This window comes from Meriones unguiculatus, chromosome 7 (genome assembly GCF_030254825.1).
Source record: "Meriones unguiculatus strain TT.TT164.6M chromosome 7, Bangor_MerUng_6.1, whole genome shotgun sequence".
NCBI classification, from domain to species: domain Eukaryota; kingdom Metazoa; phylum Chordata; class Mammalia; order Rodentia; family Muridae; genus Meriones; species Meriones unguiculatus.
Genome location: NC_083355.1, coordinates 11,632,510 through 11,648,640, shown reverse-complemented (window position 1 = coordinate 11,648,640; position 16,131 = coordinate 11,632,510).

Below are 16,131 nucleotides of genomic sequence, written 5' to 3'. Positions count from 1 at the left end.
TCTTTAAAGGAAGCTACCATATTGCATTCACTTCTTTCTTTCCAGCTTGTCTAGAACAAAGTGAGCATGCAGGAGAGATAATCAGTGAGTGGTTCAGAGCATTTTTTATTTGTTTTTGGTTTTGTTTTTTTCAAGACAGGGTTTCTCTGTGTAGCCTTGGCTGTCTTAGACTCACTTTGTAGACCAGGCTGGCCTACGACTCACATCGTTCTGCCTGCCTCTGCCTCCATCAGTGCTGGGATGAAAGGTGTGTGCCACCATGCTACCATGCCCTGTGCATGTACTGCTCTTGTGGAGGATCCAACTTCTGATCCCAGCACTCATATCAGTTAACTGCCTGTTAACTCCAGCTCCAGGGAATCTGACACCCTCTTCTCACCTTCAACAGTACCTGCATATTTGTTTTGTGGCATACATACAAGGATTCACACAAGTATAAATAAATAATTTTTAAAATCTACTCTCTCCTCCCTCTCCCTCCCCCCTCCTCTCTCTAGGGAGGGTTTGAGTGTGCCTTTAAACTGAATAGTCAAAGAAAGTCTCCCTGTGTCAATAGAATATGAGCTTGAACAATGAAGAAGCAAGCTCTATGGGTATCTGGGTAAGGGAGCGATTATAAACAGAAAAAATTGAAAGGAAAGCCTTGACAGATCAGTGCGCGTGGATTTCAAGGAATTTTAAGGAGCCTGGTGTGGCTGAAACAGTGAATCCCATGTTTTGGGGCCACTGAGAAGACTCTAGTTTTTACTGTAAGGTGTGATGGTCAGTGCTAACTGTCAACTTGATGAGCTCAAGAATCACCTATGACACAAGTCTCTGGATACACCACTGAGGGCTTATGTAGGTTAGGTTAACCGACAGGTTAAAGACCTGGCCACTGTGGGTGATGCCGGCCCATCAGTTGAGAGCCTGGCCTGAAGACAGAGAGACAGACAGACAGAGGCAGAGTCACAGAGACAGAGAGAGAGCAAAGCACTACACTCTGACTCCTGATGGCTGATTTGTAATACAGTACTGTTATTTATATGTGTCTTAGTTGCTTTTCTTTTGCCATGACAAAACACCATGTCCAAAGCAACTTATGAAAAAGAAAACATTTAATTTGGGGGCATCCCAATTCCAGGTGGTTAGAACCCATGGCCATAATGGCAGAGAGCAGGCAGCCATGGTGTTGCAAGCAGTAGCTGAGAGCTGATATCTCAGTGTGCAAGGATGAGACAGGGAAAGCTAACTGGGATTGGCATGTGCTTTTGAAACTGCCAAGCCAGCCCTCAGTAACATTCATCTTCCAAGGCCACACCTCTTAACCTTCCCAAGCAGTTCCACTAACTGGGACCAAGTACTGAAATATATGAGCCTGGTGTTGTTCTCCATCCAGTGGGAGCCTGGGACGGTCCTTGGAAGGAAGCTGTCTCCTGACATTGTCCCCCTCCTCCCCAGCTGCTGCCACTACCACATGTGGCACTGGGGTGGCTGGATCCTGCCAGGCAGAATGCTGAGCTGCAAGCCCAGGCTTCTGGATGGATGAGACCAAAGGTCCCAGATCTCAGGAACACTGATAGAGTACATTAGGACAAAGCCCATGTGTACTAAGCCAGGGTGTGGAGAAGATTTTCATCATGTGTATGATTTAGCTCTCTTTGAGAACGAGATCGCTGATGGCAATGGTAACTCAGTTGTTCCAGAGCCTCTGGCAATACTAAAGTGTTGCAGCTATTGGGTAAGCTGCTGTGCTGAGCACAGCATAGATTTATAAACCTTGGGCAGTGGGAGAGATTTGCTGGGGTCAGTAGGTCAGGGATATTTGATTTACATGTAGTGGTACAGTGCCTCACTTTCCATGCAGTAGCTCGGCCCTATCACAAGATTCCCAAGATTCCCATCCTAGAGATGGGAGAATCTCCAAGTACAATTGAAGGTCACTGTTGAAGACTAAGGTACTTAGCAGGGTGGGGTATTTCTAGGAATAGACAGCTAGCTGAACCAGTTTCCTTATCAGGAAAGGCTCTGGCTTGTAATCTGCCCTGAGGTCTATTTTGACACTCCTTACAAAATTTGGGGCCACTCAGATCAGAGGAGACTTTTAGAACCTTGCTGAGAAAAGGTAGTCCATCATCATAGATCGAGCACATGGCTCTCTGGAGGTGTCAGACTTCAACCTACTCCAGCAAAGCACCACAGCCTGAGGTTAAGAGTGCTGTACTGTTCCCATACCAACATCAGACTGATCACAACTGCGTGGATCTCCAGGTTCAGGGAGCCAGTACCCCTCTGACCTCATTGAACATATACACAGACACGCATATACACACACAAATAAATAATAAATGTTTAAAATACATATATGTATATAAATAGAAATATATGATCCTATGGGGGGTCATTCTCATTCAAACCTCCACAAGATGCATATTATTGTATATTGTTACTGATCTCTATAAAGTTTTCATCTTACGAAACTAAGACACTACACCAGTCAAACAAGTTCCCCCCTTTTATTAGCACTGGTTCATGAAAACCATTTTATTTTCTATTTCTATTTTACCATGGTAGCAACTGCATAGAAAATAAATACTGCAGTATTTTTGTAACCAGTTTATTCCACACAGCAAAATGTTCTCAAGATTTATACATGTGGTAGCTTACCTCAGAATTTTATTCTTGTAAAAGGCCAAATAATATCTTACTGTACAGGAACACCCTGTTCTCTCTGTCTGGTTCTCTTATAAATTAATGTTTAGGCTGCCCCCCCATCATTGTGAATATGATACACTACAGATAATACAAATATTCTTTACGCTCTCGCTTTCAGTTAAGTATCAGGTTAGAACTGGGCTTCCCACGGTACATCTCACCCATAGTATACAAAAGATCCCACGACTATATTTTTGCCAGATTTTGTTTTTCTCAGGTTTGTTTGTTTTGAAACTGGGTCATATTTTGTCAGCCAGGTTGGCCTTGAACTTAAGATCCTCCAGAGTGCTGAGATTACAGGAGTAGACCACCATGCTTGCTCTGTCCCCTGCCCCCCGCCCCCTTTTGGCTTTGTTTATGCTTGCTAATGGCTACCCTGAAGAGTGTGAGCGTATGTGTCATGTGTCATTGTGGGTTGTTTTTTTTTTTTCATTAGCTATCATTTTCTTTTCCGGAAGGCTACAGTGTTGGTGCTAAAAGCTTTTTAGATTCCTTCCTCCCTGTCTGCCTTCTGCCTTCCTCCCTCCTTTCTTCCCTCTCTTCCTAATTTGCTTTTTTTTTTTTTTTTTTTTTTAGTAGTTGTTGGTTTATTTGGAGACTAGAGTCTTACTATGTAGCCTAAGCTGCCCCTCAAACTCACGATCCTTCTGCCTCGCCATCTGATCTTTCTGACTCCTGGCACTGCAGGTATGTGTCACCGCACCAGGCTTCAAAGTTAAGTTTTGCATTCCCCTCTTCCTCCTAGCCTGTACCCAGGCATTTACGGCTGTTACATAACAAGGTCCTGGGCAAGGGCACGGTGTTCCCACATGTAGAACTCTGCCCTGGGTGTGGAATGTGACAGAAGCAAGTTTGGGCAGGACTGCTCCCCCAGCCGTGGGGAAACTTCCGGGGAAGTCTGTGCAGCAGACAAACCCAGTCTCCCGACTCCGCTCCTGCAGGTTTGTTTTCACAAAAAGGAAGGAAAGCAGCGCGGCAGCTGTGCTTCTAATATTCGGGTTAGCACGTCCGATTATTCAAGCAGTTACGAACTTTACCGTGAGGGACTCAGTTCTCCTGCAAGACACCATTGTATTGGAGCAATTAAAACCAGCGTCACCGTGTAAGCATCCCGGAGAAAAGGCAGAGGGAGCCAAGGCTTAAGGCTACTCTGAACTTTGGAATCTCCTACATTACTACTGTGTGTTTGTACAGCACGCGGAGAGCCTGGGTGGAGTCACGTGAGGGGTCCAAGTGGAAGGCAGTTCTACTCAAAGCTCTACGAATCTCTTCTAAGTAAAACAAAACAAGCAAATGGCTATCAGATGCCAAAGGGATTAATGTATTGTCCTTACGCGACCTTCTCACTTCCATTTGAAGAAAACAGGTGGCTGCTTGCAGTCGCACACAGATTCATGCTCCGATCCCAACGCCTAGACAGAGGAAGGTAAACAGATGAATAGAATACTTGCTTCCCGAGAACGCAAGCTACCGGTGTTCAGAGCTACTGCCCACCGTAGCAGCCCTCCCCCGTCTCCAACACTCACTGTTGATCACCGCTGTCAGTGCTGCCTGAGAACTCTGTGGATCTCCAAATAAAATCAATACACACCGTGGGCATGCGTCCCGAGGCTCATCCTGGGGACTCTTCATTATGTAAATGAGGCGACGACAACAGGAAAACAATTTTCTTCCTTTGTATTTGTAAAACTCGAGAGTGCTCATAACCTTCAGGGAAATTGGCCTTTGTTCTGGGAGTATTTCAAGTGCATCGCATAAATTGTCTGTTCCAGTGAATACAGAAATAGAACCAAGAGTGTGCACATACAGCAACTTGAAAAATGATTTTACGTTAGTTGTCATCTGCCTCCAAGGCAGTACATAATATGGATGGAAAAGGGAACTGGAAAACCACTCACCACTGAGGACATACTACTCTCCAGTTCTTCATTTCCCCAATGAATTATTATTTGTTTTAATTTTAACTTTATTTGTGTGTGTGTGTGTGTGTGTGTGTGTGTGTGTGTGCAGGTACCTGTGGAAGGCAAAAGAGGATGTCAGATCCCCGGGAGCTGAAGGCACAAGCAGTAGTGAGCTGCCTGACATGGGTGGTGGGAATTAAACTTAGGTCTTCTGCAAGAACAACTCTAACCACTGAACTGATTCACCAACCCACCCCTGACTCATTTTTAAGTACCATTTTCAAGAGACAAGGCTCAGTCCATTTTTTAAAGGTGTGTTGATGGATATAACCCTGCTGATATTTTGTCTTTGATGGAATTTCAGTCATCCTGAGAAAATGCAGTCTTAATTTTTTTTCACATGTGTTTTCAAACCCATTAATTCCTAAAAATAAGTTGATCAGACTAGTAAATTGTTATTTACTTATTTTCGCTGAAGTAAGAAACTCAGCTCTAGAAGTCATAGTAACTAGAGAAAATGGTAATGACGTTTCAGAGAAATGTGGTAACATGCATGTTTTATTTATAATAGTTTGAGATTTTGAATGTTTTGAAGACATAAAAACTTCAGTATAGTACTTTCTAAGCTTCTGGACCTTTGAAGATTTTTACAGAAGGTTGTTTACAACTTTACTTCTCTTAGTACAGAAAAGGGAAGGCTGTTCGGTTTCCTTCCATCCAGAGTCAGCAGGCAGGGTATTGCTATGTAGCCTCATACTTAAAACTGTTGTCTCAGCCACTGGAGTGATGCGATAACAGGGCACATGCCACCACACCCAACTTCCATAAAGGTTTTAAAAACCCTATGTACTGGAAAATAATGTATTTAGATAAAGGAAAAATCATCTGTTTTCCCCCCTTCAGCTTTCTTGTTTTTTTTTTTTTTTTTTTTTTTTTTTTTGCCTGTGTTTAATTCTAAACACACTGTGGATTACTTTGGACAGACATTAAACAATTACTTTAAATACAGAACCCAATTGATCTTTAATGAAAGGCTTTACATTATGATTAATAATGAAACATTCCTCTATTTATCCTTTAGATAAGGACGAAACTGGGGAAAACCCATCTTGAAGATCTTAAAACACGCTTAATATAAGTTTTTGTGCTGAGCTAATTAATTGACAGGTTAATTAGCAAAAAAGGTGGCAAAGACTATAAAGGAAGGGCAGATACAAATGCAATGGCCATAAGAAATATGCAGATAAGCGCCACCCTGCTGAAATGCTGGCTACTGAAAGGTCTGGGGAGAGGGAGAAACCACTGTTTCGGTTGTGTGCTAGCTATGTGCCCACCAGTGAATAGCTCTGAACCCTTCCTTAGGACAGATGGCCACAGTTCAGCTTGATAGGACACAACACAACACAAAAAGACATGAATATGGGCAAAGGGTTTGGGGCAGGGAGACTGATGGGGCGTGGAAGGGAACACTAGCTAGAATGCACTTTATAGATGCATAAAAATGTCAAAGGATGAATTTGATAAGAAAAAAAAGGAGAGAGAAACCTATAGATAACATAAGTAAGACAGAAGCACGTAAAGTTAAGGTCCTGAAATTCTCAGGTGATCGCAAAGAACCAAAATAAATGTTACTCATTTAGTAAGGAAACCACATCCTAAACACTGCTGATGGGCTCTGGGCAACTTTTCCCGCCTCTCATTAACCACCACCACGCCCCCTGCTGTTTGCTCTGTTCATCTGACACCCTAAGGCCTAAGGCCTATGTGATTCATTAGCCCTAGCTAGCCCCTGTGTTTTTAAAATCCATCCCACCCTGCGGAATGAAATTTTCTCCAGATGGCCTCCATTTCCTCTAAGCAAGCATCCAACAGTGTTTTGATTTGCTTCTTTTTCTTCCCATTTGTCTAAGAGTTTCTATTCATATTTCCTCATGTTGGTAGTTAGGTTCTAATTTCAGAGTTTTCTTTCCTGTGGCTTTAAAATAGAGGGTTCCCGCCCCCTCTTACTTGATAGGATACAGATTTGTGCATCCTATATCAAATGCAGTGTCTTCATTCTCAAGAAAAGGAGCCTGTGCTTGGAAACACCACCATAACAGTCACAATTAAAACCCTCAACAGCACGGCTGAAGAGCATGGCTTACTTGGTCTGTTGCGGAACACCTGGGTTTTGGTTCCCAGCACCCACATAGTGGCTTACGACTGCCTGTAACTCCAGTTCCAGGGGATCCAGTGTCCCCTCTGGCCCCTGAAGGTACACAGTGGTACACAGACATACATGTAGGCAAAGCACTCATGCAAATAAAACAAACAAAACAAAACAAAGCAAAGCAAAAACAAAACAAAACAACCTCTGTGTAGGGTTTTTGGTGCACAAAAGTACTAGGTACCTTTCTCAGTGCTTTGAAAGTACTGAGTGAAGTACTCTTGGGTAGGTCCAGGTAGTACTGTGTTTCCAAAGGTGATTTACTGAGCCTGAAGTCATAGCAACCAGAATTGAATGAAAATCCAGCACAAGCTTATACCTCATCTGTTAAATTCCCTTCGCATTTAAAACTGAATATTTGAAGGAGAGAGAAAAAATAAAAAAGTACCCAGAAGACATCAGAATAATCTTTAATGCAACACGTGTTGACTCCTCATTTTAAAAATGGACGTGAGGGGGCTGGAGAAAAGGCTGTATGCAGAGAGCCTCCACGCTGCTCTTGCGGAGGACCAGAGTTTGGTCCTCGGCATCCATGTCATGTGGCTCCTAACCGTCTGCAGTCTCAGAGCTAGGGAGACCCCGCTGCTGCCTCTGAAGTCTGAGGGCATGTGAATTCATATCCACACCTGTGCACCATCACTACCACATGCAGACATCGCTAAAACTAACTAAAAAAAAAAAAAAAAAAAAAAAGGGGGCCTGAAATATAACCCCCAAACATATTATATACACTCTCACATTCAGCCGATGAATTACATCTCCTAGAGTCACTGGTGCCATTTGAAAAATAAATCCTCTTTGGGGCTAGAGAGATGGCTCAGTAGTTGACTTTGAGCAGTGTTCCTGCAGAAGACCACAGGTAAATTTCCAGCACCCAGACTGTGCGGCTCACAACAGCCTATAGCTCAAGATCGAGGGGAATCTGATGCTCCCTTCAGGCCTCCTTGGGCAACTGTACTTGTGTGTGTATACGTGAGACACACAAACACACTCGGACACACACGTACACACACAGAGAGACAGAAAGACAGACAGAAATGCATAAACAACATTAAAAAGAAAATAAATCTACAAATATGAAGTCCGTGTCGTAGAAAAGCTTGGACCCGAAACAACTGAGCAAGGTTTGTGTCTGGACTAGGAAGTGTCTTCATATTTTGGTAACATCCAGTTTGATATTCTTTTAGTCCTATTTTTCAAAGCCTTTTTGTTTTTCTGAAAAAAAAAATTAAATAGAAAAGAGACTAGTCAGCAACGATTTTTTATTTTATTGTTATTGCTCAGCTTGAGGTTATTTAAAATTGTGACATGAAGCTGGGAGATGGTGGCACATGCCTTTAATCCCAGCACTGAAGAGGCAAAGGCAAGTGGAGCTCTGTGAATTCTAGAACAACCAGGAATACATACAGAGAAACCCTGCCTCAAAAAAAAAAAAAAAAGTAAAAGAAAACAAAATAAAATTGTGACATGAGACATTTTAGTCTGCAAACTTGAACAGCACCTTTACCTTACCAAGCTAAAATCAGAATAAAAAAAATTTTTTTTAAGATTTATTTATTTAGCATATAATGTTCTGTCTGCATGCCAGAAGAGGGCACCAGCTCTTATGATAGATGGTTGTAAGCTACCATGTGCTTGCTGGGAATTGAACTCAGGACCTCTGGAAGAACAGCCAGTACTCTTAACCTCTGAGCCATCTCTCCCACTTTGATTCCCCCAGTACTGGCCAAACAGTAGGCAGCTATGAATATAGTGATAAACAGAAAAATGTTCTTCTTCTTATTATTATTATTTTACCCTAACTTAGAAAGTCTTTGGAACACAAATTTGCAGCAGTATAATTTCTTTCTTGAATCTATAAGAAGAATAATGCAAGGGCCAGCAAAATAGCTCAGTAGGTAAAGGCACTTGCCATCAAGCCTGAAGACCTGAGTTCAATACCTGTGCCCAGCACAATAGAATAAGAGAACTGACTCACTCCCTCAAACTGTCTCTTGACTTCATGCCCATGTTGTGGCATATGCATGCACACACATACCAACCGACAGACAGCAAATAAAAAGGAACATGTATCGGCCATAATTCTGTTTCCGGAGCTCCACACTTTCATTTGCTACCCATTACAATGGCACAGAATAAAAATGAAATGTGTGTAACTCCTCCGAAGTTTTTATATGGCATTAAAAAAAAATAGGATTCCATTGTGTGGAGCAGGCTAGCCCTAGCCTCAATCTTGCTATGATGTCCAGGATGGCTTTAAACACCTGAGTGGCCTGCTCTACCTCCTTAGTGCTAGGGTTATAGGTTATGTGTCACCAGGTCTAGCATACATGACACATTTTAAATAACCACTACTAGATGTTCCTATACGAAACTAATTCAAAAGATTAGAAAAGCTACATACTGACAAATTACATAATGGGCTTCCTAAATTTATGGGGGTAAATTTAAGAACACTATAAAAAATATTCAATACTTTTCTTAGAAAAAGTTAAAAGCATTTCAAAACTTATGCACAGTATCAGATGGTATTCAGAACCTGTATAGTTTCTTTATATACAATAGCATACAATTTGGCAATATATTCCTGAAAGGTTAACAAATGCTTCTTCATATTTATTTATTTATTATTTTTTGTCTATTTATTTATAGTTTTTCTACACAGGATTTCTCTGTGTAGCCTTGGCTGTCCTGGGCTTTCTTTGTAGATCAGGCTGGTCTAGAACTCACAGAGATCCGCCTGCCTCTGCAGGGATCACAGGTGTGTGCCACCTCCTGGCCTATCTGTTTTTCATCTGCTTGTTTTGTTGTTGTTGTTAAAAAATAAAAACACAAACAAGGATTTATAACATGGAAATCTCTGGTTGCCTTTAGCAAGAACACACAGGCTCTGAGGTTCTCTTCAGGGCTCTTCTAAAGGCAGTAAGATCTTACTGGAAAGAGGCCTAAAGAATGCTAGTGGCCACAGAGCAGAATGGACTACAGCCTGATGCTTTGCTCCTTATCCTGTAGACAGAAAGTGGATGTACATGATATCTAGGACACACTGTTGACCTCAGTTGACCCTACGTTTTATGGATGGTATGAAGACCACTTTAATCAGATGGTTTATATCTACATAATACTTAGAAAATATTACTCAGTTATGTAATATATTATGTAAAATAAGTTGCATTCATTTTTTTTCCTGGTCTAGAAATAAAATCATTATTTGAAAAAATCTTAAAGAAGTGGGGAGGGTTGGGAGAGATGGCTCCGTGGTTAAGAGAACTGGTTGCTCTTCAGAGGTCCATGGTCTGGTTCCCAGCATCGAAGTCGGGCAATTCATAACTGCCTGTAACCTGAAGTTGTCTCTGCCTCTGAGGGCACGTGCACTAATGTGCATGTAACCATAACCACCACCACTACCACCCATAACTCCACTTCCTCTTCTGACTCGTGTGAGCACACATGTGGTCTGCATATGTACCTTCAGGCAAAACATTCACAAACATAAATACATCTTTAAAAAGGATAGTAAAATTAAAAAAAAAAACAGTATCATTTTTAGCTTTTCTGGCATAAACAGTGTATACTGTCAGTTATAAAATATATCCTTTGGATCTCAACCCAAAGAAAGTGATTTTATGAAAAAAATTTATTATGCTATTTCTGTACAACTGTACTTTACTCAGTTTAACTTTCTGTGGACATTTATACCTTTTTCTATATCTTTAATATGTCATCTACCTAAGAAATTTCCCAGAATACTTAATAGTTTTTTTTTTTTTCTTTTTACAAAGTGCAGCAGGTCAGCATGACCGGAATAGTTTGTGTCTATGAATGGAGCCCAGAACCATCTATTAATATCAACGTAAACAGACCAAGGAGGCTTGAAGGGCATGACACTATGTCCTATATCAGTATTTCTGACTCATCCTCAAAAACTACAGTATTCACTGAGTTGTCACGGTGTCTTGTCCAAGGTACAGAGTGTAAAGAAGATATACAGAACTTGTATGGACTTAACTTGGTCGTGAGATGAACTTGGGTCATTAAACTATAATAAAATGACCCAAAGTGCTGCCATATTCCTCATAGCTTAAAGAAGGTACATTTTAGAGCTCAGATCAAAAGCTACCAATGAGACTGGAGTAATGGCTCAGTAGCAAAGAGAAATGCATGTTCTTGCAGAGAACCCAGGTTCAGTTTCCAGCATCAACATGGTTCACAACCATCTGCTTTTGGGAAAGTAAAAAGCAACCACATGAAGGGATGATAAGCCAGGATGTGAGGGCAATCCATTTTAGTGTCTTTAGTACAGAAATGCGATGCACGTTAACCAGAAGACTTTATTTATGACTTTCTTACCAGGACTCAGGCGTCATTTACTTCCCTAATCCACATTCCACCTATTGAAAGTATAGACCTTAGTCAAAGTCCTATTACTTTTTAAAAAGTAGGATTTGGCACATTGATTATAATACATGGATTTATGTTTCCTTTGGTCCCTGAGATCAAAAGATGTCAGCTCTGTCATATGTGTGGTGTTTTTGTGTGTGATTTACATCCTATTTAAGCAGAGTGCAATTCCTTTTCAATTGTCCTATATAGAACAAGTTCATGACTAGTTAAATGTAGAGTTGATTTGGTATGTTTCAAAGGAGCACCAAATTTGTATTTAATAGGAACCCCAGATTCAGACATTACCTTTATTTATTTGTTTGTTTGTTTATTTTACACAAAGCTGTGGGTTCTTCACATTTTTCTGAAGTCAGACAGAGCAGGGCTTAGATTCTGGTAGGAAATTATTTTAAAAATGTATTTATTTTTAATTTATGTGCATTGGTGTTTTACCTGCATGTATGTCTGTGTGAGAGTGTCAGATCTTGGAGTTACAGACAGTTGTGGGCTGCCATGTGGATGCTGAGATTTGAACCCAGGTCCTCTGGAAGAGCAGTCAGTGCCCCTAATAGTTGAGCCATCTCTCCAGCCCCTCTTGTAGAAAATTAATAAGCGTTTGTTGTGTGACACTATTCCCTATAGAGAAGTAAACAAACATTGGACTCACTTAGATAAGGAGCTGACGAAAGACCAATGTAAGGATACCACCAGAGTCCAAGTTGGTGAACCAATGAGTTTTATTAGAGTTACTCACAGCAGTATGGCTGAGGTGTTATTTTCAAGAGTGGAAATGACTCAAAGACAGCTGTACCACCAAAAGCCCGACTCAACATGGAGCTTATTACATAACTTTGGAAGCTTGACAGATTGGACAGTATTTCTTTCAGGAAACTTGGATAGTCTGCGATTCTCCCATCGGTCCTTAAAAGCTAAAATTATGCTCAGGGAAGGAGGGTACTGGTGAATTTGATCAGTTTCAGGGACTTCCTGGAGCATTTGAGTTGTTTGTTTCCTGAACTTAAGGTGCTTCCCTGAAGATTGGAATGTTTCAATTCCCTTTAGGATATCTTAAGTCTTAAGACGCTTCTCTGAAAGATGACGTTTCACACACACCCCTCCACCCCTACCTTTCCTCACCCTACTTGTAGAACATCTTGCATCTTAACACACTTTTCTCCAAGATAGAATGTTTTATCTTGGAGGAAACTTCTACATGCCAATACTGTATGAGAGAGAAAAATATGCAGATATATACATGCATATAAACATGTATGTAATATACATGTACATGTGCATACATATTTCCATATGAAAAGAGAGATAGATCAGGCATTAAGTGAAGGAAAGAGAAAAAAACATATTGCAGAAGTTTTGACCCCAAGTTTGTTTCTTGTGCAGAATTAAAGATTTCTGTGGAGCCCCTGCTAATTTTTGATAATTTGTGGTATTTTTCTACTTGTCATTACCTTAACACTCCACACAAATGTCACCCTGAAACATTTTTAGGGTTTCATGGCAGAGTAGAATAATTTTCACTCTTACTTTCCTAGAAACTGTAACTGTTTGTCAGTCAGCTCATGATAACGTTTCTATCCAGGACTTTGATTTGGGGGCAAAGGTTAAAATCATATTATATTGGAGCTTTACATGACTTCTGAGTTGCTAGGGAACATCCAGTATTCATATTATATATATATATATATAAAATCAGTCAGATGGGAACTGAGTAGCCTCTCAGCACTTTTCAAGCGCTGAAAGTTATGAAGGAAAGTTCATTTCCAGTTATTTGAAATGGTAGAATCTTTATAGGGGTCTTAAATATTTTAATTATATAGCATAATTATTTTTCTTCTGACAAATCCCTAGGCATGCATTTCTTTAACTCTTAACGGCTGATCTAAGCTAATCGTCATCTATTATGTAGGCAATAAACACATGGAGACATGAAATGAACAAGTATAGGCTGACCACATGCTTCTCCATGGCAACCTAGAAAGTCTCAAAGAAACCATTCCCAACTAAGCTTACAGTTAAGGGTTAAAAAGAGTCAAGCAAGAGGGTCTTCCCAGAGGAGAGGGTTAGAAATGTGCAGGGAATTCACCAGCCAAAGAAAATGTAAGATTTGGGAGAAGTGGTTCAATGTTTAAGAGCACTTAACTGGTCTTGCAGAGAACATGGGTTTATTTCCCAGCATCTACACTGGGTGGTTCATGATACTCTGCAGCTTCAGTTCCAGAGGATTCAATGCCAAAAGGCTTCCCTGGGTCTCTGCACACATATGATAAACATAAAACACAGACACACACAGACAGACATGGATACACACATGCATGCATACACACATACACATATGTAAATAAAAAGTCAATCTTAAGATTTGTACGTAAGATTTCTGTGAGATACTAGTTAATATAAGTCTCATGTTATATAAGCCTTTTATATGAGCTAAAATGGAGTTTGAATTAAATGGGGAGGATTTTTTAAAAAATAAGATAGAGGGATGACATGGTCAAGGACATCTTTATAGGGGAGATGACTTTGAATTTTGCATGGAGAGTAGAACACAGAAAATAAAGACCAAAATGGAGACCAGGGTAAAACTGAGCCATTTTACCTCAGCTGAAATACATAAAACTATTGGCGTGTAAATTCATGTCCAACTGGAATAAGAATATTATGTTGATTAGACTGCTGGCAGGCAGATAAGGCTAAACAGGTATAATTATGCCAAACTAGAGAGGACACTGACAGCAATGCTGAACCAAGTTTTCTGCTGCCAATCGTCATTCTCTGGGATGCTCTAAGTTAAAAAAAAAAAAAGATATACATGTCACATATATGAAACTCATCATATATATATCAAATATACATATCATATATGTATATACATGTAGGAGAGGTACTTCAGTGGTTAAGAGGGCTTGCTGCTTTCCCAAAAGACCCAAGGTTCATTTCTGACATCCACACTGGTTGGTTCACAATGACCTGTAACTCTAGTTTCTGGGGATCAGTCACGCTCTTCCGGCCTCCAGAGGTACCCATATTCATGGACACATACCCACACGCAGACACAGACGTGCACAAAGAATAAAAACTTACGAAGTCTGTACAAAGACAATGGAAATGAGTACTGGCGGGCCCCTCCCGATTAGGCTTCACACTTGACCCTTCAGCTCGCAGCAGCTTCAGCATGGCCACCTTCCTTTGCCTTGCCCCTGATATCTAGCAGACACTTAGGGAAACCCCTCAGAAGTGTGCTGCTCAGATCTGTACCGCTCCCTTGAAGGTCACTTTGCAAAATGTCACAGGAATATTTCTTGTCATTCTAACTAATGATTAGAAAGACATTTAGCTGATTTTTTTTTTTTTAAAGTTTCTCTTAAATCATTAGTGGCTTCAGTGGACGTGTAAGCTGGCTCGGGAGCTGTGGAATGTTAGAACTGGCAGATCCTGAGGCTAACCCTCCTTGTTTTACTTTGGGACCAAAAGAATCACAAAAAGGAGAAATGGCTTGCTTCAGCAGACCCAGCTCAGGTCTTTAGCCAGGACGAGAACTTAAATTTCTCACATCCATATAATTACATCTTAACAAAGCTCATTAGCTTAAATTAACTTAGAGGAGGGATGCCATGAGATGCTGTGCAAAAGCATCTCATCCTCAACTCTGGCATTTGAACCAGGTAGTTCTTTGCTGAGGGTGGGACTTCCTGCGTCTTGCAGCATGCTAACTGCATTCCTTATTGCCAGTATCACCCCCTCTTTCTTTTACAATAAAGCAGGCATTGCCAAACAGCCCCCGGAGGCAAAATGACAGAAATCTATCACCACTAAGTTAGAGCAGGTGCCTTTCTTAGCCTGTGGATTATTCCTGATACTTATTGTTACCACCTCCCCCACCAACCGCAATCTCTGGAAGAACTGCTTCAGAAACCAGTAGGACCTAACCTAAGGGCCTTCTACCAAAAATTTCACACTTTCAACCTGCGGCATAGGTGTTTTCCCAGGTGTCCTGGGTTTGCCCCAGGTGTTACCTCTGCTGTTGGAATCTAGTTATTCCAGGCTACCCCAACCTACAAGTCCTTACCCTGTGACTGCAGCAGAATGTGCTAAATGGTGTCCGGGGGCACTAAGAATGAGAGACATCGGTACTCTCTGATCTCTAGTACTCTAGCCGCCTACGGAGACACGTAGAGAAAGGAACCCTTGTCAGCCCTGAGATGAGTCTTAGGTGAGATCCATGTGTGAGGTATTACAGAATTAGGGAGTGCACCCAATGAGGTGATGGTAGGGACAGGCTCCCTACAGAGAATATATTGAGAGTGGTCAAGGACAAATCAGAACCGTTAGGTAATGAAAGAGTCTTTCAGGGAGAGGGGTGGGCGAGTGCATTCGGTAGAGCCAGAAATCCTGCCCTCTCCTGGGTATGGTATCAGCCTTCGATGAGGGTTGAAACTGGGGAGTATGCTGGGCTCAGGCCTACACCAAGGGGTTTGGATGGAGGTTCTGATGACAAGAAGAATCTATCGTTTTTTGTCTGAAGTTGGATCTGAAGTTGGAAAATCCCAAGGCAAACACTCGATATGCCTATAAAGAAGCTGCTGGGATTCCCTCTTGCTTTCCGCACACCACTGCAATCTGGTAGAACACGGGGTTCAGCTTCTTGAGTGTGCAGGGGAGGGAGGAGGAAGACACCCCTTCACACCAAGGGAAGGGCCTCCTTTTAAAACCTGATTTTCAAAGAGGTTGAATTCCCTGTCATTCCAGGTACCCTCCCTGCCCCACCCTCCCTCCCCCAGGTTCAGAACTCTAAGAGAAGTGGCCCACTCTGCCGTTCTGTGACTCGGGGGCGGGGGTGGAGAGCGAGTGGCAGAGTGACCTGCAGCATGTGCTCCGTTTTTCCATCAGTGCCTCACGTGTGCTTCTTCAGACAAAGCACAGGCCAACCCA